At 43.7% G+C, this 26024-nt stretch overlaps 2 pseudogenes; one reads left to right on the top strand and one right to left on the bottom strand.

Annotated features, from left to right (window-relative positions):
• Positions 1 to 1482: 1482 nt before the first annotated feature.
• LOC123158734 (photosystem I P700 chlorophyll a apoprotein A2-like) lies at positions 1483 to 15716 on the top strand (annotated as a pseudogene).
• Positions 15717 to 24988: 9272 nt separating this feature from the next.
• On the bottom strand, positions 24989 to 25735 carry LOC123181252 (ATP synthase subunit alpha, chloroplastic-like; annotated as a pseudogene).
• Between the last annotated feature and the right edge of the window lie 289 nt (positions 25736 to 26024).

The raw sequence follows: 26024 nt of genomic DNA, 5'->3' as shown, positions 1-26024 counted from the left end.
GTTTCACTTTAAATTGGTCCAAATATGCAGAATTTCTGACTTTTCGCGGAGGACTAGATCCAGTAACCGGTGGTCTCTGGCTGACCGATATTGTGCACCATCGTTTAGCTATTGCTATGCTTTTCCTAATCGCATGTCATATGTATAGGACCAATTGGGGTATTGGCCATGGACTTAAAGATATTTTGGAGGCTCACAAAGGCCATTAGGGTCTTTACGAAATCTTAACAACGTCGTGGCATGCTCAATTATCTCTTAACCTAGCTATGCTAGGCTCTACAACCATTGTTGTAGCTCATCATATGTATTCTATGCCTCCCTATCCATACCTAGCTACTGACTATGGTACACAACTTTCCTTGTTCACACACCACATGTGGATTGGCGGATTTCTAATAGTCGGTGTTGCCGCACATGCAACAATTTTTATGGTAAGAGACTATGATCCAACTACTCGATACAACGATCTATTAGATCACGTCCTTAGACACCGCAACGCAATCATATCCCATCTTAACTGGGTATGTATATTTCTAGGTTTTCACAGTTTTGGCTTGTACATTCATAATAATACCATGAGTGCTATAGGCCATCCACAAGATATGTTTTCGGATATTGCCATACAATTAGAACCTATCTTTTCTCAATGGGTACAAAATATCCATGCTACTGCGCCTGGCGTAACAGCTCCTGGTGCAACAACAAGTACTAGCTTAACGTGGGGAGGCGGCGAGTTAGTAGTAGTAGGTGGCAAAGTGGCTTTGTTACCTATTCCATTAGGAACCACAGATTTTTTTAGTCCATCACATTCATGCATTTACCATACATGTGACTGTATTAATACTTTTGAAAGGTATTCTATTTTCTCGGAGTTCCCGTTTGATACCCGATAAAGTAAATCTAGGTTTTCACTTTCCTTGCGATGGGCCTGGACGAGGGGGAACATGTCAAGTATCCGCCTGGGATCATGTTTTCTTAGGTTTATTCTGAAAGTACAATGCAATTTCGGTAGTAATTTTCCATTTCAGTTGGAAAATGTAGTCGGATGTTTGGGGTACTATAAGTGATCAAGGGGCGGTAACTCATATTACAGGGGGGGAACTTTGCATAGAGTTCCATTACGATTAATGGGTGGCTTCAAGATTTCTTGTGGGCACAGGCATCACAAGTCATTCAGTCTTATGGTTCTTCATTATCTGCATATGGTATTTTTTTTCTTAGGTACTCATTTTATCTGGGCCTTCAGTTTAACGTTTTTATTCAGCGGCCGTGGTTATTGGCAAGAACTCATTGAATCTATCGTTTGGGCTCATAACAAATTAAAAGTTGCTCCTGCTACTCAACCTAGAGCCTTGAGCATTATACAAGGACGCGATGTAGGAGTAACCCATTACCTTCTGGGTGGAATTGCCACGACATGGGCATTCTTCTTAGCAAGAATTATTGCAGTAGGATAGTGGCTAGGAGGATTTGAAAGGCATTATGGAATTAAGATTTCCCAGGTTTAGCCAAGACTTAGCTCAGGACCCCACTACCCGTCGTATTTGGTTTGGTATTGCTACCGCACATGATTTTGAAAGTCATGATGATATTACTGAGGAATGTCTTTATCAGAACATTTTTGCTTCTCACTTTGGGCAATTAGCAATAATCTTTCTATGGACGTCCGGAAATCTGTTTCATGTAGCTTGGCAAGGAAATTTTGAATCATGGATACAAGATCCTTTACACGTAAGACCTATTGCTCATGCGATTTGGGATCCTCATTTTGGTCAACCCGCTGTGGAAGCCTTTACTCGAGGAGGTGTTGCTGGTCCAGTGAATATTGCTTATTCTAGAGTTTATCAGTGGTGGTGTACAATAGGATTACACACCAATGAGGATCTTTATACTAGAGCTCTTTTTCTATTATTTCTTTCTACGATGTCCTTAATAGCAGGTTCGTTACATCTACAACCCAAATGGAAACCAAGCCTTTCGTGGTTCAAAAACGCGGAATCTCGTCTCAATCATCATTTGTCAGGACTTTTCGGGGTAAGTTCTTTGGCTTGGACAGGACATTTAGTTCATGTTGCTATTCCCGCATCCAGGGGGAGTATGTTTGATGGAATAATTTCTTAGATGTATTACCCTATCCCCAGGGGTTGGGACCCCTTTTGACAGGTCAATGGAATCTGTATGCCCAAAAGTCTGATTCGAGTAATCATTTATATGGTACCGCTCAAGGAGTGGGAACTGCCATTCTAACTCTTCTTGGGGGATTCCATCCACAAACACAAAGTATGTGGTTGACCGATATGGCTCACCATGATTTAGCTATTGCATTTATTTTTCTCATTGCCGGTCACATGTATCGAAATAAGTTCGGAATTGGGCACAGTATTAAAGATCTTTCAGAAGCGCATACTCCTCCGGGGGGTCGATTAGGGCGTGGGCAGAAGGGACATTATGACACAATCAACAATTCGATTCATTATCAGTTAGGTCTTGCTCCAGCTTCTTTAGGGGCTATTACTTCCTTAGTAGCTCAACATATGTACTCTTTACCTCCTTATGCATTCACAGCACAAGACTTTACTACTCAAGCTGCTTTATATACTCATCACCAATATATTGCAGGGTTCATCATGATAGGGGCTTTTGCTCATGGAGCTATTTTTTATTAGGGATTACAATCCGGAACAGAATGAGGATAATGTATTGGCAAGAATGTTAGACCATAAAGAAGCTATCATGTCTAATTTAAGTTGGGCTAGCCTCTTTCTAGGATTCCATACCTTGGGCCTTTATGTTCATAACGACGTCATGCTTGCTTTTGGTACTCCAGAAAAGAAAATCTTGATCGAACCTGTATTTGCCCAATGGATACAATCTGCTCATGGCAATACGACATATGGGTTCGATATAATCTTATCTTCAACGAATGGCCCCACTTTCAATGCGGGTCGAAGACTATGGTTGCCCGGATGGTTGAATGCTGTTAATGAGAATAGTAATTTGCTTTTCCTAACAATAGGACCCGGGGATTTCTTGGTTCATCATGCTATTGCTCTAGGTTTGCATACAACTACATTGATTTTAGTAAAGGGCGCTTTAGATGCACGCGGTTCCAAATTAATGCCGGATAAAAAGGATTTTGGATATAGTTTTCCTTGTGACGGCCCAGGGCGCGGCGGTACTTGTGATATTTCTGCTTGGGACACATTTTATTTGGCAGTTTTATGGATGTTAAATACCACTAGGTGGGTTACTTTTTATTGGCATTGGAAACATATCACATTATGTGTGACGCCCGGATATTTAAGCTACAGTAATTCTCTAGTAATGATGCCACGTCACTTCGATTATTGTTGCTAATCTCGCGTTAGTTCGAAACCGATTCTAATTCAAATCCAAAAATCATGCAAACAATAAAAGTTTTCAAATATTAAAACTAAAATGTTTGGAGTGAACCAAATATTGCATAGATAATTATGGTGGAGGAACCACACCTTTATAATGTGTTTAAATGCACTATAATAAATAAAACAGCGGCAAAACAATTATTTAAATACTTTTTAAATATTAAATAATTACAAAACTATTTTAGTTTGGGTTGAAAATTAATGTGGCAGTGACATAATTGGTGACATGAATTTAGGTGCCACTTTGGTATAATTTTGAAACTATAATAAATAGGAACTAAAATAAATGAAAAGAAAAGAAAAAAGAAAAACAAAACGAGAAAAAAGGTAAAAGAGGACAAAGCCCCCCTCCCCCCGGGCCTCGGCCCAACCACATGTCAGGCCGGCCTATCCCCTCTCCCTCTTAACCGCCTAGTGGCGAACCCCATGCACCGACACCCCCACAACCCCCACTCCGCCTCGCTCTCTCCCCCCGATCTGGATCGAGATCGGGGGCACGACCCGGCGCCAACCGCCCTCGCCGGAGCCACCTCGTCGCCCGGAGCCGTCATCCATCGCCGCGCGTCGTCCCTGTCCTCCTCCCCAAAGGATCCACCGAGCCTCGCCGCCCTCTTCCCACGAACGTACGGTGAGGCCCCCGGCCTCTCCTCTCTCCCTTGCATGCAACGGCGCTGTCGGCGCCCACAGGACCTCACCGCGCCCACCGCTGCTCGCTGCTCCGGCCGGCCCACGTTGGCCTCGACCCGCACAGCCTTGCCACTCGCCACCGGTCGCCTGCCATGCCCCGTGACCTCCTGTGCGCGTCCGCACCTGCCGTGGCCGGCTGTGCCGGCAGCCGCGCCCTGCCTGTTGAGCCCGCGGCTGCTCCCGCCTGCGGTGCTCCCCGCCTCTGCTGCTCCTTCCCACCGCACCCGCGAGCGCCTGCCCGAACGTGGCCTCATGCCACTGCCTGACGGTGCTTCCCCCATCGTGCCCGCACCCAGCCACCTGAGGCCACGCCCCTGCGAGCCATCGCCGCTGCTTGTCGTTGCTCGTCTGTTGCCGCCTATTGCTACTGCTGCTTAGCACTGCTGCTTCGCCTGTCATGGCTGCCTGCTGTGCTGCAATCTCCCGCTAGATGCTACTATGCACTTGCCGCTGCTACTGCTGACCCTCTTGTCGCTGCTACCCATCGATTCTTCTACTGCCATAGCTGCTGCTGCTGTTGGTTGAGGCCGCTGGCACATTCAGGCCTCCTGTGCCATGTATGGCCATGGCCTTGTGCCTTTGTGCATGTCCATGTGGTGGCAGGCCTGTTAGTTTAGTTTATGTGGACTACTAATTAGTGATTAGGTATAACCAGATGACATGTGGACCCATTTCATTTAAAAGCATGTTTAGAAATATCTAAGTCAATGACATGTAGCCCCCACCTAATCTGTTAAATTAATTAAACTGTTAATTTACACTCTCTCAGCTGGGTCCCACCAGTCCATGTTGACCCAGTCAACTATTGAATGGATTATTGACTTTGACCCTGACCCCACTTGTCATACAGTGTGGCTGGTACTGCACTATGTGGCAAAAGTACTTACTGATTAAATTTGGAATATGAATAAATCCATAAATTCAATAAAACTTTGAACAATAATATAAAATAATTCATAACTCGGGTGAGAATACTTTTTACATGAAAGTTCCTCAGAACGACGAGACGAATACTAATATGCAGCCCATTCGTCCGCCACACATCCTTAGCATAGCAAACACGCAACTTTCCCCCTCCGGTTCATCTGTCCGAAAAGGTGAAACACCGAGGATACTTTCCCGAATGTTTCCCCCCTTCGCCGGTATCACCTCCTACTGCATTAGGTCACCTCTAGCACCACGTATTGCCATGTTACGCTTTGTGATGCTTTGATTGCTCTATTATTTATTGTGTTCCCCCTCTGTTACTTCTTTGCGGTAGACCCTGAGGCTACTGACGACCCCCAGTTCGACTACGGTGTTGACGACCCGTCCTTCTTGCCACAGCAACCAGGCAAGCCCACCCCCCCTTGATCACCAGATATCGCCTATTCCTTCTCTCTACTGCTTGCATTAGAGTAGTGTATACTGCTTTTGCTTAATCCTATTCTGCTGCATAGCCTGTCATTGTTGCTACAGTTGTTACCCTTACCTACAATCCTAAATGCTTAGTATAGGATGCTAGTATTCCATCTGTGGCCTTACATTCTTGTCCGTATGCCATGGTATACTACCGAGCCGTGATCACTCGGGAGGTGATCACGGGTATATACTTACATACATATTATATGATACTTGTGGTGACTAAAGTCGGGTTGGCTCGTAGAGTACCCGCAAGTGATTCCGATATGGGGGCTGAAAGGACAGGTGGCTCCATCCCGGTAGAGGTGGGCCTAGGTTCTCGACGGCCCCCGGCTGTTACTTTGTGGCGGAGCGACAGGGCAGGTTGAGACCACCTAGTCGAGAGGTGGGCCTGGCCCTGGTCGGCGTCCGCGGTTACTTTTAAAACAACACGCTTAACAAGATCTTGGTATTTGATCTGAGTCTGGCCACTGGCCTATACGCACTAACAAACTACGCGGGAACAGTTATGGGCACTCGACGTCGTGGTATCAGCCGAAGCCTTCTTGACATCAGCAACTGAGCGGCGCGCGCTGGGTTGGACCGCGTAACGCAACTTCCTTTCTTAATGGAGGTTGCTAGGTCTGCTCACCGGCCGCGTACGCAACGTGCATGTGTGCAATGGGTGATGGGCCCAGACCCCTGCGCGCATAGGATTTAGACCGGCGTGTTGACCTCTCTGTTGTGCCTAGGTGGGGCTGTGACTTGTTGATCTTCTGAGGCCGGGCATGACCCAGGAAAGTGTGTCCGGCCAAAGGGGATCGAGCGTGTTGGGTAATGTGGTGCACCCCTGCAGGGAAGTTTATCTATTCGAATAGTCATGATCCGTGGTAAAAGGACGACCTGGAGTTGTACCTTGACCTAATGACAACTAGAACTAGATACTTAAAAAAACACACCCTTCCAAGTGTCAGATATAAACCCGGTGATCGCTTTCACACACGGCGACAAGGGGAGGATCGCCGGGTAGGATTATGCTATGCGATGATACTTGGTGAACCTACCATCTACTCTCTTCTACATGCTACAAGATGGAAGCTGCCAGAAGCATAGTCTTCGACACGATTAGCTATCCCCCTGTTATTCTGGCATTCTACAGTTCAGTCCACTGATATTGCCCCTTTACACAGATACCCATGCATATGTAGTGTAGATCCTTGATTGCGAGTACTTTGGATGAGTACTCACGATTCCTTTTCTCCCCCTTTTGCCCTTTTCCTTTCTTCTCGGTTGTCGCAACCAGATGCTGGAGCCCAGGAGCCAAACGTTACTATCGACGGTGACTCCTACTACACCGCAGGTGCCTACTACTACGTGCAGGCTGCTGACAACGACCAGGAGTAGTTTAGGAGGATCCCAGGCAGGAGGCCTGCACCTCTTTTGATCTGTATCCCAGTTTGTGCTAGCCATCTTATGGCAACGTGTTTAACTTATGTATGTACTCATATATTGTTGCTTCCGCTGACTCGTCTATGATCGAGCACTTGTATTCGAGTCCTCGAGGTCCCTGGCTTGTATTATGATGCTTGTATGACTTATTTTATTTTTAGAGTTGTGTTGTGATATCTTCCCGTGAGTCCCTGATCATGATCGTACACGTTTGCGTGTATGATTAGTGTACGATTGAATCGGGGGCGTCACAAGTTGGTATCAGAGTCGACTGCATGTAGGAATCCCCCTTCCAACTCCTGGGCCGAAGTTGATTCTAGTAATTCCAAAACTTTTTACTAACATAGCTGTGCGGCTTACGGCCCCACGTCGCCATTGGGTGGTATTAGGATCTTTTAGTCCCCGTCTATACTCTGGGATTCTGACCTCTCTTCTATTCGGGTTAAATGGTTTTGCTAACTCTAACTCTAGGTTCGCGTAAATACTTTCTACCGGAGAGCCCCTTCATTCCAGATGATGGCCTGCTTCACCAGAAGATTCCTAAGATACTCTACGACGTTCTCGCGAGACTTTGTGACATTGCTTTTGCAATTCCCTTCCATCTATAAACCCCTACGGATGACCACGTACACTTGTCATTCATACAATCACTCCCCGATGATCTTATTATTGCAAGATGCCCTAAAATACTCTCTCTTGTGTGGAGAATACTTTGTGCTTACTGCCTTGCAATTCTTTGCCACATGAGTAACCCTATGGATAATTCCTCACACTTGCCGAGTATCCTCTCATCCCCAGTTGTTCATGTGTTTCACAATGGTCTTCGAAAATCATTCGATCTTCCGAAAATCCTCAACAACCTATTGCTCTTGAAATTCTTGCTTCCTTGCATTCTGGACAATCCAATAAGTCTGGTAATCTTATTGGCATCCTTTGTCATTATCATTTTGAGTCCGCTGATTTAATATGTTGCGAATGCCCGCAATCCTCAATCAGGTCCTAGAATTTATCCTTCCAGCTCAGGCGTCATTTTAAAGATGAGTTGGATCTCGACCAATCATATGGCTATCGATTTTACCCCTAAGCCTACTCAACTTATCCATCATTAATCAGAGCGTTTGCTTCTGATCCCATGAATTGGAAATCGTAATTCATTTGCATTGGAGCCTTGAATTAGCCAGTTGTTTCTATAATCCAATGCCTTTGCATTGTTACTTCCTCTGCTTGTGTGCCGATGCTCACATCAGCTCCGTTATGGACCGTCAGATCCTTTGTTGAATTTTCATCCGACAGTGTCCTTGGTATACAAAAACCTCGAGTTCTTTCCCTGATACATAATGCCATTGATAAATCCTATTCTCTGAATTGGTCAACCATGCTCTGCTCTCGAGCTGGTAATATTTACTCTTGAAGCTTGTGGTATATGTTTATAAAATGCCCCGACGGGTTGAACCTATGCCTTCCTTAATTCGTGTGAACCCGAAAGTTTTCACGGGTCATACTCCTCTGGTAATTCACCAGTTAGGTTTTCACACTCAAATCATTTTAATACAACAGTGAATGAATGGTTATGCATTGGAGAAGTAGGAGTCGACCTTGAACTTTGCTCTCATGCCCATGGACATGATGCTGATCTTTTCATGGAAGCTTCTCTTATAATTAATTATTCCCTTGGTATAAGTTCATCTTATATCTAGGATAGGGTCTTTTGCAATCATGGTTCTGGCCATATTGATACCCTTGATTCTTTACCTCGGGCAAGTTAAGGTACTTGTATTCTGCAGATCAATACCCCTGTCCAACCTTTGTTCTGTCCTACTTTCGAGTTTACCCCTTGGTATCTCGAGGATATCATCCTATTTCCCTACCACTTTTGAACTTTTGGTGAAGTAGTACCCTTTTCATGTCATAGTCACTACACGGGTTCTGGGTTGTCGTCAATCGAGAACACCCCGTAGTGAATCGAATCAACACTGTGATTCAGTACTCCTAGTACTTTGTTGTTGGGAAGTTTAATAATCCTTCAAGTCATTCCTAGCCTGATCGAGTATATCATTATCGTGCTAAATTTTTAACTGTGCTATCTGGTCCTTCTCCCCGTAGAAAAATTTGCGACGATAGCTAAGCTTACGTCGATCTTCCTCGTCATACCCTTTCACATTAAACAACAAGCTTGATTTCGAGTTTGTGTCGTAACCGTGGTTCCAATAACCTCTTACTTCATCATTCCTTTGACTTGGTGTCATCGCTGATCGATTACATCTTCATGAAATATCTCGAAAAAATTTGTCGTGATCATCATCAACATTCGGAGCTCTTCTAGGATATTAATTGAATTCATGATGAGAAGGACCATCCTTACCCTCAATGATTTGTGTTATCATCGACCACTTTATTGCCTTCCCTCCGGCACAAACTTGATCATGTTATGGAGCTCCTTGCTATCTAGTTTATGTTATGTTCCACCTTGGGTTATTATCATCTATTATATCAAGGATGTTGTGATAATTGCTCCACCTCTTAAATAATTCTTGCTATTATGATTCTTCACACCATCACCATTGTTTCTTGGTCCCGTTGTTGATTCTAACCGGGACACCAACAAGTGAATGGTGCTGCTTGGATTCTATACTTCTAGCGACCCTATTGCTTTGAAGTTGTGGTCGACCGTTTGTTCTTAGACTATTGGTTATAGAATCACCATTCTAACTTTGATCGTGCTACCTAAGCCCATATTTTGGGTGCACCTTTCAACAAATGTTTAATTGTGTATGTTTTCCTCGGTCATACATCATTATATCGTTTGATATGACAAATGTTATCTCCTTGTTCACATAAGTGTGGAAATCCATCTTTCGAAAATCTCAATGAATTGTCGCTGAGTCAATCAGCCACCTCCTCACCTCACCTCTCCTTGATTTAATGATGAACTCTTGTTTCAGAACTCGCTTCCATAGTTCAATTCCCGAGAATCTTACAATGTCATCTCGACAATTTGTATTGCACCTTTCTTCTCAGGCATCCTGAGTCTGAGTTATCCTAACACAAATCAGATCTGAATCTCGGTCAGATATGATGGTTGGAACATATTTCCAAGAGTTATAACAATGGTCTTTATGTGACCCGGTAAGGTGATGTCGTGCCTAGCACACCTGGCCGGAGGCCCTATTGTTATAGTTTCCTTTTCAGCAAGGTTACCCATTCTTCCATGGGGAAACTGTAAGACTTATTCTACAAGTTGTTCCCGATGAATCCTTCTTGTATCCAAAGTCCGACCTTTGCTTGAAGACCATGTCAATGCTATCTCGAAGCATGTCTGTGGTACTCCGATTTTCAACAAGGACATTTGAAGCCCAATGCTAAATGTTTCTTGGTCAATTATCCTAACACTGTTGCATGGGTAATGTCTTGAAATTTCTCTCCCCTTACCTAAAGGGTTTTCTACTATATATCCTGCCAAGGATATCATGCTCTGCTTATCATTGGGAAGGATATACCCCTGAAGTATGTGTTTAAACACATTTTCCTTTCCATTGTTCTGTTTAATCTGATAATCATATTTTCCTTTCCATTGTTTGGTTTAACCTTTCTTGTGATCTATATGATCTAAGTAGTAATATTCTCCTGCTTATGTAAACACCTCGGTGTACAATTCTGTCAGCAAGACCCTGTTACTATTGTTGATGACATTTCGGTAACCGCCGATGGACGAGAACTTTGCCTATTGGTCCGCCTCGTTCAACGAGCAGGAAGATGGTTCTCTTCGTCCCTCGCCCTTGGTACCAACATTGTTGCCAACATAACTGACAGGCCACCCTCTGACATGTCTTGCTATCATGACCGTGTAAGATGTCAATGGCCTTCGTACTTTTAACCACATGGTGGGCCCATAACCCATAGTTCCACAGGATCGAAACCTGACTCTCTTGTACACCCATGTTGCCAAAGTTATTCCTAGAGCTTGAGTTCATATGTAGTTCATGGGCCACCTGCCTAGTGATCTATTCTGGTATCAGACGCAATAATTATTCCCATTGCTCTGAACCCCTTTCACATTTCGTATCAGGCAACGAACGATTGCCTATGCGCTTGAAATTTCTACTTTGCACCTTCTTACTTTGCTCTTGATAATTTCTTAAGTTTGAATTCGAGAGTTACTTTTCACCACCTTCCTCGAAGTTATCGACCAGATAGTCAACCTTGCAGTGGTCTGTTCTCCCGGAATACCCCCCCATTTTTTATTCTTTCGTAAGTACGATGGAGTTCCTGAAGAAAGGATGTCGACTTCGTCATGATGACCTGAAGCAGAGAAATGAAGGCATCAATGTAATGGATCGGCCGCTTCAAGAAGAGCAACCAAGATCGAGTACGCTCATTAGAATTTCGTAACCAAATCGCTTCCCCGCACTTCCCCTCTTAAATCTCGGGACGAGATTTCTTGTAGTGGAGGAGAATTGTGACGCATGGATATTTAAGCTGCAGTAATTCTCTGCTAATGATGCCACGTCACTTCCATTACTGTTGCTAATCTCGCGTTAGTTCGAAACCGATTCTAATTCAAATCCAAAAATCATGCAAACAATAAAAGTTTTCAAATATTAAAACTAAAATGTTCGGAGTGAACCAAATATTGCATAGATAATTATGGTGGACAAACCACACCTTTATAATGTGTTTAAATGCACTATAATAAATAAAACAACGGCAAAACAATTATTTAAATACTTTTTAAATATTAAATAATTACAAAACTATTTTAGTTTGGGTTGAAAATTAATGTGGCAGTGGCATAATTGGTAACATCAATTTAGGTGCCACTTTGGTATAATTTTGAAACTATAATAAATAGGAACTAAAATAAATAAAAAGAAAGAAAAAGAAAAACAAAACGAGAAAAAGGTAAAAGAGGGCAAAGTCCTCCTCCCCCCGGGCCTCGGCCCAGCCACATTCCAGGCCGGCCTATCCCCTCTCCCTTAACCCATGGTGCCGAACCCTATCCACCGACACCCCCACAACCCCCACTCCGCCTCGCTCTCTCCCCCCCGATCTGGATCGAGATCGGGGGCACGACCCGGCACCAACCCCCATCGCCGGAGCCACCTCGTCGCTCGGAGCCGTCATCCATCGCCGCGCGTCGTCCCCGTCCTCCTCCCCAAAGGCTCGTTGCCCTCTTCCCACGAACTACGGTGAGGCCCCCGGCCTCTCCTCTCTCTCTCTCTCTCGCACGCAACGGCGCTGTCCGCGCCCAGAGGACCTCACCGCGCCCACCGCCGCTCGGTGCTCTGGCCGGCCCGCGTTGGCCTCGACCCGCACAGCCTTGCCACTCACCACCTGTCGCCCGCTATGCCCCATGACCTCCTGTGCGCGTCCGCACCTGCCGCGACCGGCTGTGCCGGCAGCCGCGCCCTGCCTGCCGAGCCCGCGGCCACCGCGTTGCCGCTGCTCCCGCCTGCGGTGCTTTCCCGCCTCTGCTGCTTCTTCACACCGCACCCGCAAGCGCCTGACCAAACGTGGCCTCGCGGCATTGCCTGACGCTGCTTGCCCCGTCGTGCCCGCGCCCAGCCACCCGAGGCCACGCCCCTGCGAGCCATCGCCGCTGCTCCTCTGTTGCCGCCTATTGCTACTGCTGCTTAGTGTTGCTGCTTCGGCTGCCGCGGTTGCCTGCTGTGCTGCTGCTCCCGCTAGATGCTGCTATGCACTTGCAACTGCTACTACTGACCCTCTTGTCGCTGCTACCCATCGATTCTTCTACTTCCATAGCTGCTGTTGTTCGTTGAGGCCGCTGGCACATTCTGTGTCGTGTGTGGCCATGGCCTTGTGCCTTTATGAATGGCCATGTGGTGGCAGCCTGTTAGTTTAGTTTATGTAGACTACTAATTAGTGATTAGGTATAGCTAGATGACATGTGGACCCATTTCATTTGAAAGTATGTTTAAAAATATCTAAGTATATAACATATGACCCCCACCTAATATGTCAAATTAATTGAAGTGTTAATTTACACTCTCTCTATGGCAGGTGGGTCCCACCAGCCAGTTTGACCAGTCAAAGTTGACCCAGTCAACTATTGAATGGACTATTGACTTTGACCCTAACCCCACCTGTCATACACTATGGCTGGCACTGCACTATGTGGCAAAAGTACTTACTGATTAAATTTGGAATATGAATAAATCCATAAATTGAATAAAACATTGAAAAATAATATAAAATAATTCATAACATGGATGAGAATACTTTGTACATGAAAGTTTCTCACAACGACGAGACGAATACGAATACGTAGCCCATTCGTCCGCCACACATCCTCGACATAGCAAACACGCAACTTTCCCCCTCCGGTTCATCTGTCCGAAAACGTGAAACACCGGGGATACTTTCTCGGATGTTTCCCCCCGTCGCCGGTATCACCTCCTACTGCGTTAGGTCACCTCTAGCACCGCGTATTTCCATGTTACGCTTTGTGATGCTTTGATTGCTCTGTTATTTATTGTGTTTCCCCTCCGTTACTTCTTTCTGGTAGACCCCGAGGCTGTCGACGACCCCCAGTTCGACTACGGTGTTGATGACCCGTCCTTCTTCCCAGAGCAACCAGGCAAGCCCCCCCCTTGATCACCAGATATCGCCTATTCCTTCTCTCTACTGCTTGCATTAGAGTAGTGTAGCATGTTACTGCGTTTGGTTAATCCTATTCTGCTGCATAGCCTGTCATTGTTGCTATACTTGTTACCCTTACCTGCAATCCAAAATGCCTAGTATAGGATGCTAGTATTCCATCTGCGGCCCTACATTCTTGTCCGTCTACCATGATATACTACCGGGCCGTGATCACACGGGAGGTGATCATAGGTATATACTTACATACATATTATATGATACATGTGGTGACTAAAGTCGGGTCGGCTCATAGAGTAACCGGAAGTGATTCCGAAGTGGGGGCTGAAAGGACAGGTGGCTCCATCCCTGTAGAGGTGGACCTGGGTTCCCGACGGCCCCCGGCTGTTACTTTGTGGCGGAGCGACAGGGCAGGTTGAGACCACCTAGTTGAGAGGTGGGCCTGGCCCTGGTCGGCGTCCGCGGTTACTTTAAAATAACATGCTTAACGAGATCTTGGTATTTGATCTGAGTCTGGCCACTGGCCTATACGCACTAAACAACTATGCGGGAACAGTTATGGGCACTCGACGTCGTGGTATCAGCCGAAGCCCTCTTGATGCCAGCGACAGAACGGCGCGCGCCGGGTTGGACCGCGTAACGCAACTTCCTTTTTAATGGAGCTTGCTAGGTCTGCTCACCGGCCGCGTGTGCAACGTGCAGGTGTACAATGGGCGATGGGCCCAGACCCATGCGCGCATAGGATTTAGACCGGCATGCTGACCTCTCTGTTGTGCCTAGGTAGGGCTGCGACGTGTTGATCTTCCGAGGCCGGGCATGACCCAGGAAAGTGTGTCCGGCCAAAGGGGATCGAGTGTGTTGGGTAATGTGGTGCACCCCTGCAGGGAAGTTTATCTATTCGAATAGCCGTGATCCGTGGTAAAAGGATGACCCGGAGTTGTACCTTGACCTTATGACAACTAGAACCGGATACTTAATAAAACACACCTTTCCAAGTGCCAGATATAACCCGGTGATCGCTCTCACATAGGGCGCCGGGTAGGATTATGCTATGCGATGATACTTGGTGAACCTACCATCTACTCTCTTCTACATGCTACAAGATGGAGGCTGCCAGAAGCGTAGTCTTCGACAGGATTAGCAATCCCCTGTTATTCTGGCATTCTGCAGTTCAGTCCACCGATATTGCCCCTTTACACAGATACCCATGCATATGTAGTGTAGATCCTTGATTGCGAGTACTTTGGATGAGTACTCACGGTTGCTTTTCTCCCCCTTTTGCCCTTTTCCTTTCTTCTTGGTTGTCGCAACCAGATGCTGGAGCCCAGGAGCCAGACGTTACCGTCGACGGTGACTCCTACTACACCGCAGGTGGCTACTACTACGTGCAGGCTGCTGACAACGACCAGGAGTAGTTTAGGAGGATCCCAGGCAGGAGGCCTGTGCCTCTTTCGATCTGTATCCTAGTTTGTGCTAGCCATCTTATGGCAACTTGTTTAACTTATGTCTGTACTCAGATATTGTTGCTTCCGCTGACTCGTCTATGATCGAGCACTTGTATTCGAGCCCTCGAGGCCCCTGGCTTGTATTATGATGCTTGTATGACTTATTTTATTTTTAGAGTTGTGTTGTGATATCTTCCCGTGAGTCCCTGATCTTGATCGTACACGTTTGCATGTATGATTAGTGTACGATTGAATCGGGGGCGTCACATTATGGCAGGGCACTGTTTCACAATTTAATGAATCCTCCATTTATTTGATGGAATTGTTAAGAGATTACCTATGGTTAAACTCTTCACAACTTATCAACGGATATAGTCCTTTTGGAATGAATAGTTTATCGGTATGGGTGTGGATGTTCTTATTTGGACATCTTGTTTGGGCTACTCGATTTATGTTCTTAATTTCCTGGCAGGAATTAATTGAGACTTTAGCATGGGCTCATGAACTCACACCTTTAGCTAATTTAATTCGCTGGAGAGATAAGCCCGTGGATCTTTCCATTGTGCAAGCAAGATTGGTTGGATTAGCTCACTTTTCCATGGGTTATATATTCACTTATGCAACTTTCTTGATTGCCTCAACATCAGGCAAGTTTGGTTAATTTAGTTTGTCTTTTTTGTACTGTATCAGCACCTAGTTCATTACTCTTGATAGAGAGGGAGGATCTGCCTTTTTAGATTTCTTTTTTATTTATTTTTCCATCTACGATTAGAACCTATACTTGGTAATAATAGCAACAACACATTATGGCAAAAAAAATTTTATTCAGGGAGAAGAAGCGGCAGAAATTAGAACATAAATATCATTTGATTCGTCAATCTTTAAAAAAAGATAAGAAGCAAAGTTTCTCCCTTGAGTTTGAGTGAAAAAACGAAAATATGAGAAAAATTGCAATCCCTACCGCGTAATAGTGCACCTACATGCCTTCATCGACATTGTTTTTTGACCGGAAGACCTAGAGCTAACTATCGACATTTTGGGCTATCCGTACACGTACTTCGAGAAATGGTTTGTGAATGTTTGTTACCAGGTGCAACAAGATCCAGTTGGTAAGGATAAAATACCCTTTCGTATTTGTATGGATTTCTGGAAGTGATAATCATAGAGGAGCCCTCTTTCCATTCTGTATAAATGGACTATTCTATTTGTATAGATATTGGTAGAGGGGCGTATTGACAGGGCAGTTTGGTAGCTCATAAGGCTCATAACCTTGGGGTTGTGGGTTCGATTCCCACTACCGGCTCCATACTCCTTCTTTATGATATATGCATGCATGATATAATATATACATCATGCATTTGTATCTGGATTTTTTTATTTCCTAAAAGAGTTTTGGTCTAACAGTTTATCTCGGAAGAAGAAAAATAATAAAAGAAAGAATAAAATATGAAAGAAAAGCGTCCATTGTCTAATGGATAGGACAGAGGTCTTCTAAACGTTTGGTATAGGTTCAAATCCTATTGGGCGCAATCTTATTTCTATCTATTCTTTAAATAACTATACTAAACTAAATATAACTATACTAAACTAAAAACAAAGAATTTTTTTTGCATGACTCAAATGAAAAACCATTCTCAACGATTCCTATTCTACTAACAAGAGTAGACATGCAAAATTTATTTGTTACTGAAGAGAAAACCGTTCCAGCTGTTCCTGAATAGCTTCCTTAGAAAGGATTTCCGCTTGCTCGGTGAATGTCTTGCTAGAAGATAGAATTTCTTGGAATTGAGGTTTAGTATCTTTTAGATGTTTATGTAACTCATCCAGAAATTTATTTACCTGTTCAATTTCTAACGAATCAAGATATCCTCTTGTTCTGGTATAAACAGTAGCTATCTGCCCTTCCACTGGGAGAGGATTTGCCTGGGATTGTTTAAGCAATTCCCTTAATTGTCGACCCCTTGTCAATTGATTCTGACTTGTTTTATCGAGTGCAGAGGCGAATTGTGCAAAGGCTTGTAACTCTGCGAATTGAGCTAGTTCCAATTTTGATTTGCCAGCTAGTTGTTTCGTTGCTTTGATTTGAGCCGCGGATCCTACTCTGGAAACAGAAATACCCACATTAATAGCGGGTCGAATTTCGGCATTGAATAGATCTGCAGATAACAATATTTGTCCATCTGTAATGGACATTACATTATTAGGATTATAGGCGGAAATGTCTGAAGATTGAGTCTCAACTATTGCTAAAGCGGTTGCATACTTCCTTCGCCTAAAACAGAATTTAGTTTACACTACAAGAAATATGTCAACTTGTGACCTTGACTATTGGTCACTGAAAGGTCATTGTTTTTCATTTGCGACCTTTTTGTGACCAAAAACAGAAGGTCAAAAGCTGGCGGTCGTAAACTGAAATTAACGACCTTCTCTGTGAGAAGGTCGTAGACGTTTATGACCAAAACAGAAGGTCGTTGAACCCATGACCTTTTGTTTTGGTCACTTGCTGTCTGCCCAGGCCACGTCGGATCCGACTTGGCAATCTAACGTGGCAAAATTGCCACCAATTGAAAAGGACACTGACAAGATTCAGCCCGGTCCGATTCGGTGTTCTACATGGGCCGAGCCCAACAATTCAGCCTTTTTTATATATTTTTTCTTGTAAGTTGCACGGGCCAAGCCCATTTCAGCCTTCTATTTATTTCTGGGTCGGGGCCTTTTAACATTGTTTGGGCCATTATATTTTGGAGCTGGTCCCACTTGTCATCTTCTCACACATTGGGCCCACTTGACAGAGAATTCAAAAATGCTCAGATTATTTTCATAAGTGGATCCCACAAGTCAGGTTTCCATTCCACACGTTTTCAAATCACATACATAATGAATATTTCAAACGAAACAGTACAAATGTAGTTCATCAAATAACACTAATTAAGTCTACTACAATCTTTACATAGTTATTACAACCCAGATATGCCTACTATTACAATATTACAGTATTTACATTCTATTACAATCAAACGGAATCTTTGCTGAGTAGAGCTATATGGTTTCGAACTTCAGATTTTGTAGACCTCGAGCTCCTGAACACAAAGACAAACATCATTAGAGATTAGAGTGTACACATGCTAGGACTAGCATTTGTTAAAAATAACTAATAATCACATGATGAAGTCCTAGAATGAAATTTCAGTAGTGACCAGATCTAGATCTATAGGAAACAGAACAGCCATGACAAAATCCTAACCAGAATGCATTTAATAAAAATGGATTGAATCTTGTTACTATAGTGCAAGCTAACGACATGGGTTCCATCAGGCACTGATCAACTACTCAAAACCATTCCGTGCTTTGCAAAAAAATAATACATGAATCTCACTAACAGGAGCACTAAGCGATTAATAGAAGAAGTAATCAGCAGATGACACAATAAAAAGTGGAGGATTTATCTATCTCCCTATGGAAGAGATCTAAATCAGGGTATGTAAATGGTTCATCATCAGCTAGTAACAGGTAGATGTGAGTTTGTAGCCATACCGACATGGTTGGTTGCAATCTTGACATCCTTTGAGGGAGAAAGGTGTTGCCATCACCCCTGCATTGTTGCTGCCAGAAAAGCACCATGTAATCAGGGGGTGTGGTGAGCCATTAAGTACATTTCAACAGATGTGAGAGCGAGCAGGAATGAAAGGACTAGATGTAAATAGACGAGGTTTGTGCTATCCAGTTGTTATACAAGGACTCTCATACATACAGAATGAACTCTTACAAATCAATTACCCTTACATGAAACTGTCCATTCCTATAACATCCTACAAACTAGTAACTGTCCTCAAACCTGAATTAAACCCACAAAATATATAAGCCCAGCTGCAATTGATAACTACAAGCCTACATCAGCTCAAAGTGGCAGTAGCTAAAACACAAGCATTGTTCAAAGACAAACCACAACAATCATCAGTACTAGATTAAACTCAATGCTATCTTCATATTAACTAATCTAGTGTTAAGTTGCTTCCAATCTTCCAAAATCTAATTAGCATCCATGTGTAATTTGGTCAGTATGAAGAAGAACAGGACTAATGAAGACACACAGAAGCAGACCTTCATGCCGTCCTCAATCTTGGCGACCTGGGACTGGATGCTGGCGACGGTCTCCTAGAGTGGGGCATTGACAGGGTAGTTGCCCTCGTCCAACACGAATCTGCAACAATCCAGTACAGTTGAAGATTGTACGCTATGGGCAGATAAAAATGTAAGCAACGGTACTGGCCACATGCAGATTGAGGGACCTGGTGAGGTAGATGTCTATGCGGACGCCGTCGACGATGACGGTGTCGGGATACGTCCAGGCAACGAGGAGGGGTCGGGTCAAGCAGCAGCCATCGGGGACGCGGCTATCTCCAGCTTTGATGAGAGCCCGTCAGGAAGGAGGGAGAGTCGGGACGCGGATGTCTCGGCACGGTGTAGAGCCTGGAGGAGCGGTAGCAAATGAAGCACTATAAATAGCCAGTACATGTGTATCTGCTAATAAGTAATCAGACCACTACACAAGACATAGCAAGCCCCGATTCCTATAACACCAAGCCAGAAACATAAACCACAGTAGTTAAATGGAGATATATGAGCTCAAGCAGTGCATAATTCTAGGATAACATCTCCCATGGCTATATGCATAACACCGACAAAACAGCAGCAGCACAAACAGTAGTATAGAAACTTAAAACAGTAACATCCCCTACATAGTAGTAATCAAGGAATTAATTGACAGTTGGTAGAGGAAAACAAAATCACAAACACTACTGGTAGTAGCACGTGCATCAGTTTTTGACTGAACAGAAGATTACTTATATTCAAATAACACAAACTAAGAACTAAGATTACTTTGTTGTAACTCTTGAGCTCTGTGTCACTTTATGCCAGGTGTAATGTGACATCACAATACCACCAAACTATTCAGCAATAAGAGCATACACCTACAGGAAAGTAGAGCAGAATTCATTGCTAATCTGCATGACTGAAACTGCTCCAATTTTTTGTTTTAATATGTATACAGCACATAATCATTGACCACAAAGCATGCACCCACAGCAAAACAGGGGAGCAATTCAGTTCTAGATCAGATCTTAGACAAGTGATACTGGTCAATTGGTTCAATCAAGAGCAACAATACATATTTCCCTAAACCTAAAATTGCCATAGTGTGTAAATCATGCCACTTGTCAAAGCAGAACACCACAATCACAAGTCCAAGGCCACCACGAAGGCAGAAGCACAGCCGGCCGTGGCTGCGGCAGAGTTCGTCGCCTCCGTCCCATCGGCTGCCTTGCCGACCTGAATAAAATAAGCAATCAACCGGATGGCAACTAGTTAGCATTTGCATTATCAGCATAAATATTTCATAAACACCACATGAAAAATTGAATATCAAACAAAATGAGATATATTGTAAGCCTGAGACGAATCATGTATTCCTGGCTTTCTTCTAGTAAAGTAGTAAATGATAGGTTGCAGGTGTAATCCAACTAGGTAGACCGATCTTCGGGGTTGCTGACTTGCACAAAGAGGACGAGGAGGGGAGAGAGAGAAAGAGAGCTACCTTCCATTGCATGGCATCCGTCAAGGTCAGAGCCCTCCTCTCCCGCAGCTTCTACATCGGCCAAGAACGTCCTCCTCTCCGGCATGTCCATTGCCCTGCAGCCTCTCCATGGCCTGGCCCCTTCCTTCAAGAGCCTCTGCATGCACAACACACATCAGTTCGGGGGAAGAAGGAAGAAGCAGAGGAGGGAGAGAAGGCACTCACGCGTCAGATGATTTGCCGGCTTCGGGCGGCGGTGGAGGTTGGACGCCGTGGCTCCTCCCCTGCCTGTGTGTTCTTTGTGGTGGGCAAGGAAGCAAGGGAAGACTCCCCCTCTGCCGGAGGAGTTCCTCTGCTGGTCGCCGCAGCCCGACCACGGCGGTGGCGAAGAACATCGCCGTCGCTGGGGGAGGAAGACGTCCTAGTCGCCATTTTCGTCCCTTCGAGGTGGCTGTCCAGGAGGCATCGGCGACGGCTGTGTGGGAGGGATTGGGAGCCGCGACGGCGTGGGTTGTGGATGCGGTTGGGGGCGTGCTAGATCTGATCTGGGACGGGGAAGAGGCTCGCCATGGCCGCCGGAGACAGAGCTCCCTCCTTTTTTTCTTCTCTTGTGATGAGTGGAGGGGAGGGGAGGGTGTAGATGGATGCAGACCGGCGGCGAGGGGAGAGGTGGGTGGCGGAGGCGAGGGGAGAGGTGGAGTAGTGGAGAGGTGTGCGGCGGAAGGAAGGGGAGGACGGGGCGGCAGTGGACGGATCTGGATCGGGGGAGAGGAGTGGGGTGGGGAGGGATCTGGATCGGCTAGGGTTCACGCGCGTGTGTGAGAGAGAGAGGCTGTAGTGGGTTGGATGGATGGATGGATGGATTGATGTATGGATGGATGGATGTTTGCCACGTCATCGATCCATGCCACAACGGATTCCACCAATCAGAATTCAGCTTATGTTTCTCTTATAGTTTCTATCCTCTTATTTAGGGCAAACATTCAACATATTAACCACGAATAGTTAGTTAAAATGAATGAATATTGTGCACATGTGTGTATCTTGTGATGACAAACAATGTTTATATGGGGAGTTTTCATTTTCTTTGGACGGAAAATCAATTTTCCATTTTTTGAATGCCCAAAATGAGTTTTTTTTGTGAAGTATCTACCATATGTTTGTTGAAAAATTGGATCAAATCGATTTTATAAAATATTAGAACATATTTAATGCATAATTGACCAAATAGTTGGGTGTCAAAAATTTCGAGCCACCTCTGGTGAAAAACACAAATTCCCGCCGATTCAGCATGAAGCGGGTCAAATTTGATCTGCAGCTACCTCGTAGTTTTCTCTTTATTTTTTTCAAAAATCATTTCTAGGTACATAAGTATCTATTTAATCAGAGAAACATCAAAAGTTTTCCAAAATTCAAACACTAGCTAGGAACGGTCATTCCTGCCGTTTTGACCGCATTTTGAAACGGGCATAAAAAATTCAAAAAATTCAAAAAATTGGAAAACCTTCGCATTGTGTCATTACATGTGCCCAAGTTACCAGGAAAAATAATAAACTTGTAATACGATAATTATTTTAAAAAAGTGTTATAAAAAAAGAGCTATCATGTGTGAAGATTCATGGCTTTCAAGTCAAATGATCAATCTTATAGCCACATTCATGGCATAGTTTGTTCAAATGATCTCATATTGTGCACAAGGGTGCATCTTGGATTGTCAAACAATGTTGCCTAAGGAAGTTTTCATTTTCTTTGGACGAAAAAACCATTTTCCATTTTTCGAGTGCCCAAAAGGAGGTTTTTTTGTGAAGGACCTCCTAAATAATTGTTGCAAAATTGGACCAAATCAATTTTCTAAAATACTAGGACATATTTAATGCACAATTGACAAAATGTTGGGTGTAAAAAGTTTTGATCCACGTCTCGTGAAAAAGACAAATTTCCGCCTATTCAGTTGGAAGTGGGTCAAATTTGAACTGCAGCTGCCTCATAGTTTGCTATTTATTTTTTCCAAAAATCATTTCTAGGTACATAAGTATCTATTTAATCAGAGAAACTCCAAAAAAATTCCAAGATTCAACCACTAGCTAGGAACGGTCATTCCCGCCGTTTTGACCGCATTTTGAAACGGGCATAGAAATTTCAAAAAAACTCAAAAAATTGGGAAACCTTCGCATTGTGTCATTATATGTGGCCAAGTTCCCAGGAAAAATAACAAACTTGTAATACGGCAATTAATTTAAAAAAGTGTTCTCACAAATGAGCTATCACGTGTGGAGATCAATGGCTTTCAAGCCAAATGATCAATCTTATGGCCACATTCATGGCATAGTTTGTTAAAATGATCTCATATTGTGCACAAGGGTGCATATTGGAATGGCAAACATTGTTGCCTAAGGAAGTTTTCATTTTCTTTGGACGAAAAATCAATTTTCCATTTTTCGAGTGCCCAAAATAAGTTTTTTTGTGAAGGACCTATAATATATTTGTTGCAAAATTGGACCAAATCAATTTACTAAAATACTAGGACATATTTAATGCACAATTGACAAAATGGTTGGGTGTAAAAAGTTTTGATCCACCTCTCGTGAAAAAGACAAATTTCCGCCGATTTAGTTGGAAGCGGGTCAAATTTGAACTGCAGCTGCCTCATAGTTTGCTATTTATTTTTATGAAAGATCATTTCTAGGTACATAAGTATCTATTTAATCAAAGAAACCCCAAAAAAATTCCAAGATTCAACCACTAGCTAGGAACGGTCATTCCCGCCGTTTTGACCGCAGTTTGAAACGGGCATAAAAAATTCAAAAAAATCAAAAAATTGGGAAACCTTCGCATTGTGTCATTATATGTGGCCAAGTTCCCAGGAAAAATAAAAAACTTGTAATATGACAATTATTTTAAAAAAGTGTTCTCAGAAACGAGCTATCACGTGTGGAGATCAATGGCTTTGAAGCCAAATGATCAATCTTATGGCCACATTCATGGCATAGTTTGTTCAAATGATCTCATATTGTGCACAAGGGTGCATATTGGAATGGCAAACATTGTTGCCTAAGGAAGGTTTCATTTTCTTTGGACAAAAAACCATTTTCCATTTTTCAAGTGCCCAAAAGGAGGTTTTTTGTGAAGGACCTCCCAAATAATTGTTGCAAAATTGGACCAAATCAATTTTCTAAAATACTAGGACATATTTAATGCACAATTGACAAAATAGTTGGGTGTAAAAAGTTTTGATCCACCTCTCGTGAAAAAGACAAATTTCCGCCGATTCAGGTGGAAGCGGGTCAAATTTGAACTGCAGCTGCCTCATAGTTTGCTATTTATTTTTTCCAAAAATAATTTCTAGTTAGATAAGTACCTATTTAATCATAAATACATGGTTTGGTGGCGATACGTCGAGGTTTGGGCGGTGGCCGAGGGCCCCAACTCTAGAGCGCATAAACTCGCATGCCCGCCGCGTGGTCACCGCGTGACCGTGGCGTTGCCATGTGTTCTGGACGGCCTAGGCATGTCTAGTGGGTTGGGCACTCCCCAGGTAGGTGCTAGGAATAAAATTATAACATAATATTCTCACGAGGAGACCGATCGATGCTCAAACATGAATTAGCAGCCAAGTGTTTGATTAGTGGTACGGGAAATGTACATGGCTGATGGGCGTGAGTTTTGGCTGAGGATGATCAGTTACTAAGAAGACCGTCTTCACAAAATTTCAGCTCAAAAGGAGGAGCCTAGGTGGTACTTGTTTTGCAAAGTACCACACTGGACATAAATACGAATGTTGAAGCTGGGCTCAAAATAATGAATGGATTGAGCTGGCATTTGGTGGAGGATGGTTATTTGGGCATAGGAAAGCACTGTAGAAAATTGATACTATTTGTACATGCCAAAGTGGTACTTCTTTCACAAAGTGCTGCTCGGAACAGAATAGGAAAATGAATATTGTTGAATTATTTTTGAACTAGGCAAGGAAGGTTTTTGACATATTTGATGAAGATATGATCCAAACAACATATGAGAATTTTTTGGGAATTTTTGGAATAACAGAAATATAGGTTGCTTCACAACCTAGGGCAAAAATTGACACATGGACATGACACATAGCCAAAACTGATGATATGGCGCCTAGTCATCGCAACCCACCACAATTTACAAGGCTATGACCATCTATATTGGTTGTTAACAACTAGAAATAAGGCAGCGGACTAGCGCTGTTTGCTTTATGACCATTTCGTGTAAGGAAATTCTGACCTTTCTGACCAAAATGGTCGCAATGGTTTAGGGTTTGGAGCCCTCCAAACAGCTTTTGACCAATTGGTCTGAAATGGTCATAGATCTATGACCAATTCTTCCAGGGTCACTGACAGAAGGTCACTAGTTGACATATTTCTTGTAGTGTTAGCGGCTCTTTCTAAAAGGCTTGAATGCAAATAAAAAACATCCCCTGGATAAGCCTCACGGCCGGGAGGTCTTCTTAATAGAAGGGACATTTGGCGGTAAGCTTGTGCCTATTTGGAGAGATCATCATAAATTATTAAAGTATGTCGTTCGCGGTACATAAAATACTCAGCCAGGGATGCTCCCGTATAAGGAGCGAGGTATTGTAATGTAGCAGGTGAATTCGCCATTTCAGCTACTACAATAGTGTATTCCATGGCCCACTCCTCATGGAAAGTAGTTACTACTTGAGCAACGGAGGATGCTCTTTGACCGAGAGCTACATAAACACATATTACACCTTGCCCTTTTTGATTGAGAATTGTATCTGTGGCTACTGCTGTTGTGTCAGCCTGCCTGTCCCCAATAATTAACTCTCGCTGACCGTGCCCTATAGGGATCATCGAATCGATAGCAATAAGCCCTGTTTGAAGAGGTTCCTATATAGAACGCCTGGAAATTACACTTGGAGCAGGAGATTCAATTAAGCGAGATTCAGAAGCTATAATTTCGCCTTTCCCATCAATAGGTTTAGCCAGAGCATTTACGACATGACCCAAGTAAGCCTCACTCACGGACATCTGAGCAATTCTTCCTGTTGCTTTTACAAAACTTACCTCTTGTATCATCAACCCATCGCCCATTAATAGAATCCCAACATTTTTGGATTCCAAATTCAGAGCAATACCCCTAGTACCGTCTGCAAATTCGACTAATTCACCTGACATTATTTCACCAAGACCTATAATACAAGCAATCCCATGCCCCACTTGAACTACGCGACTTATATACTCAATCCCTACTTTCCTATTATATTGCTCAATACGTTCGCGGAGAATTTATGAATTTCGTCAACTCGAAGGGTTGCCATTAGTGTTTCTTGACTCTTTTTTGGTAAGCAAGGGGAAAAATAATGCCTAAATTCTAAAAGAAAGTAGAAGTTCAAGGCCTAATTAATTTAATTATCGCTTCCATTCCAGGACCTGAGAATGCCAATATTAGCACGAATCGTACAGAAATGTAACTCGGTATTCA

This window comes from Triticum aestivum, chromosome 1D, assembly GCF_018294505.1.
Source record: "Triticum aestivum cultivar Chinese Spring chromosome 1D, IWGSC CS RefSeq v2.1, whole genome shotgun sequence".
In the NCBI taxonomy this organism is placed as follows: Eukaryota; Viridiplantae; Streptophyta; class Magnoliopsida; order Poales; family Poaceae; genus Triticum; species Triticum aestivum.
Note: the sequence above shows the minus strand (reverse complement) of the source record. Positions and strands in the feature narration are given on the sequence as shown.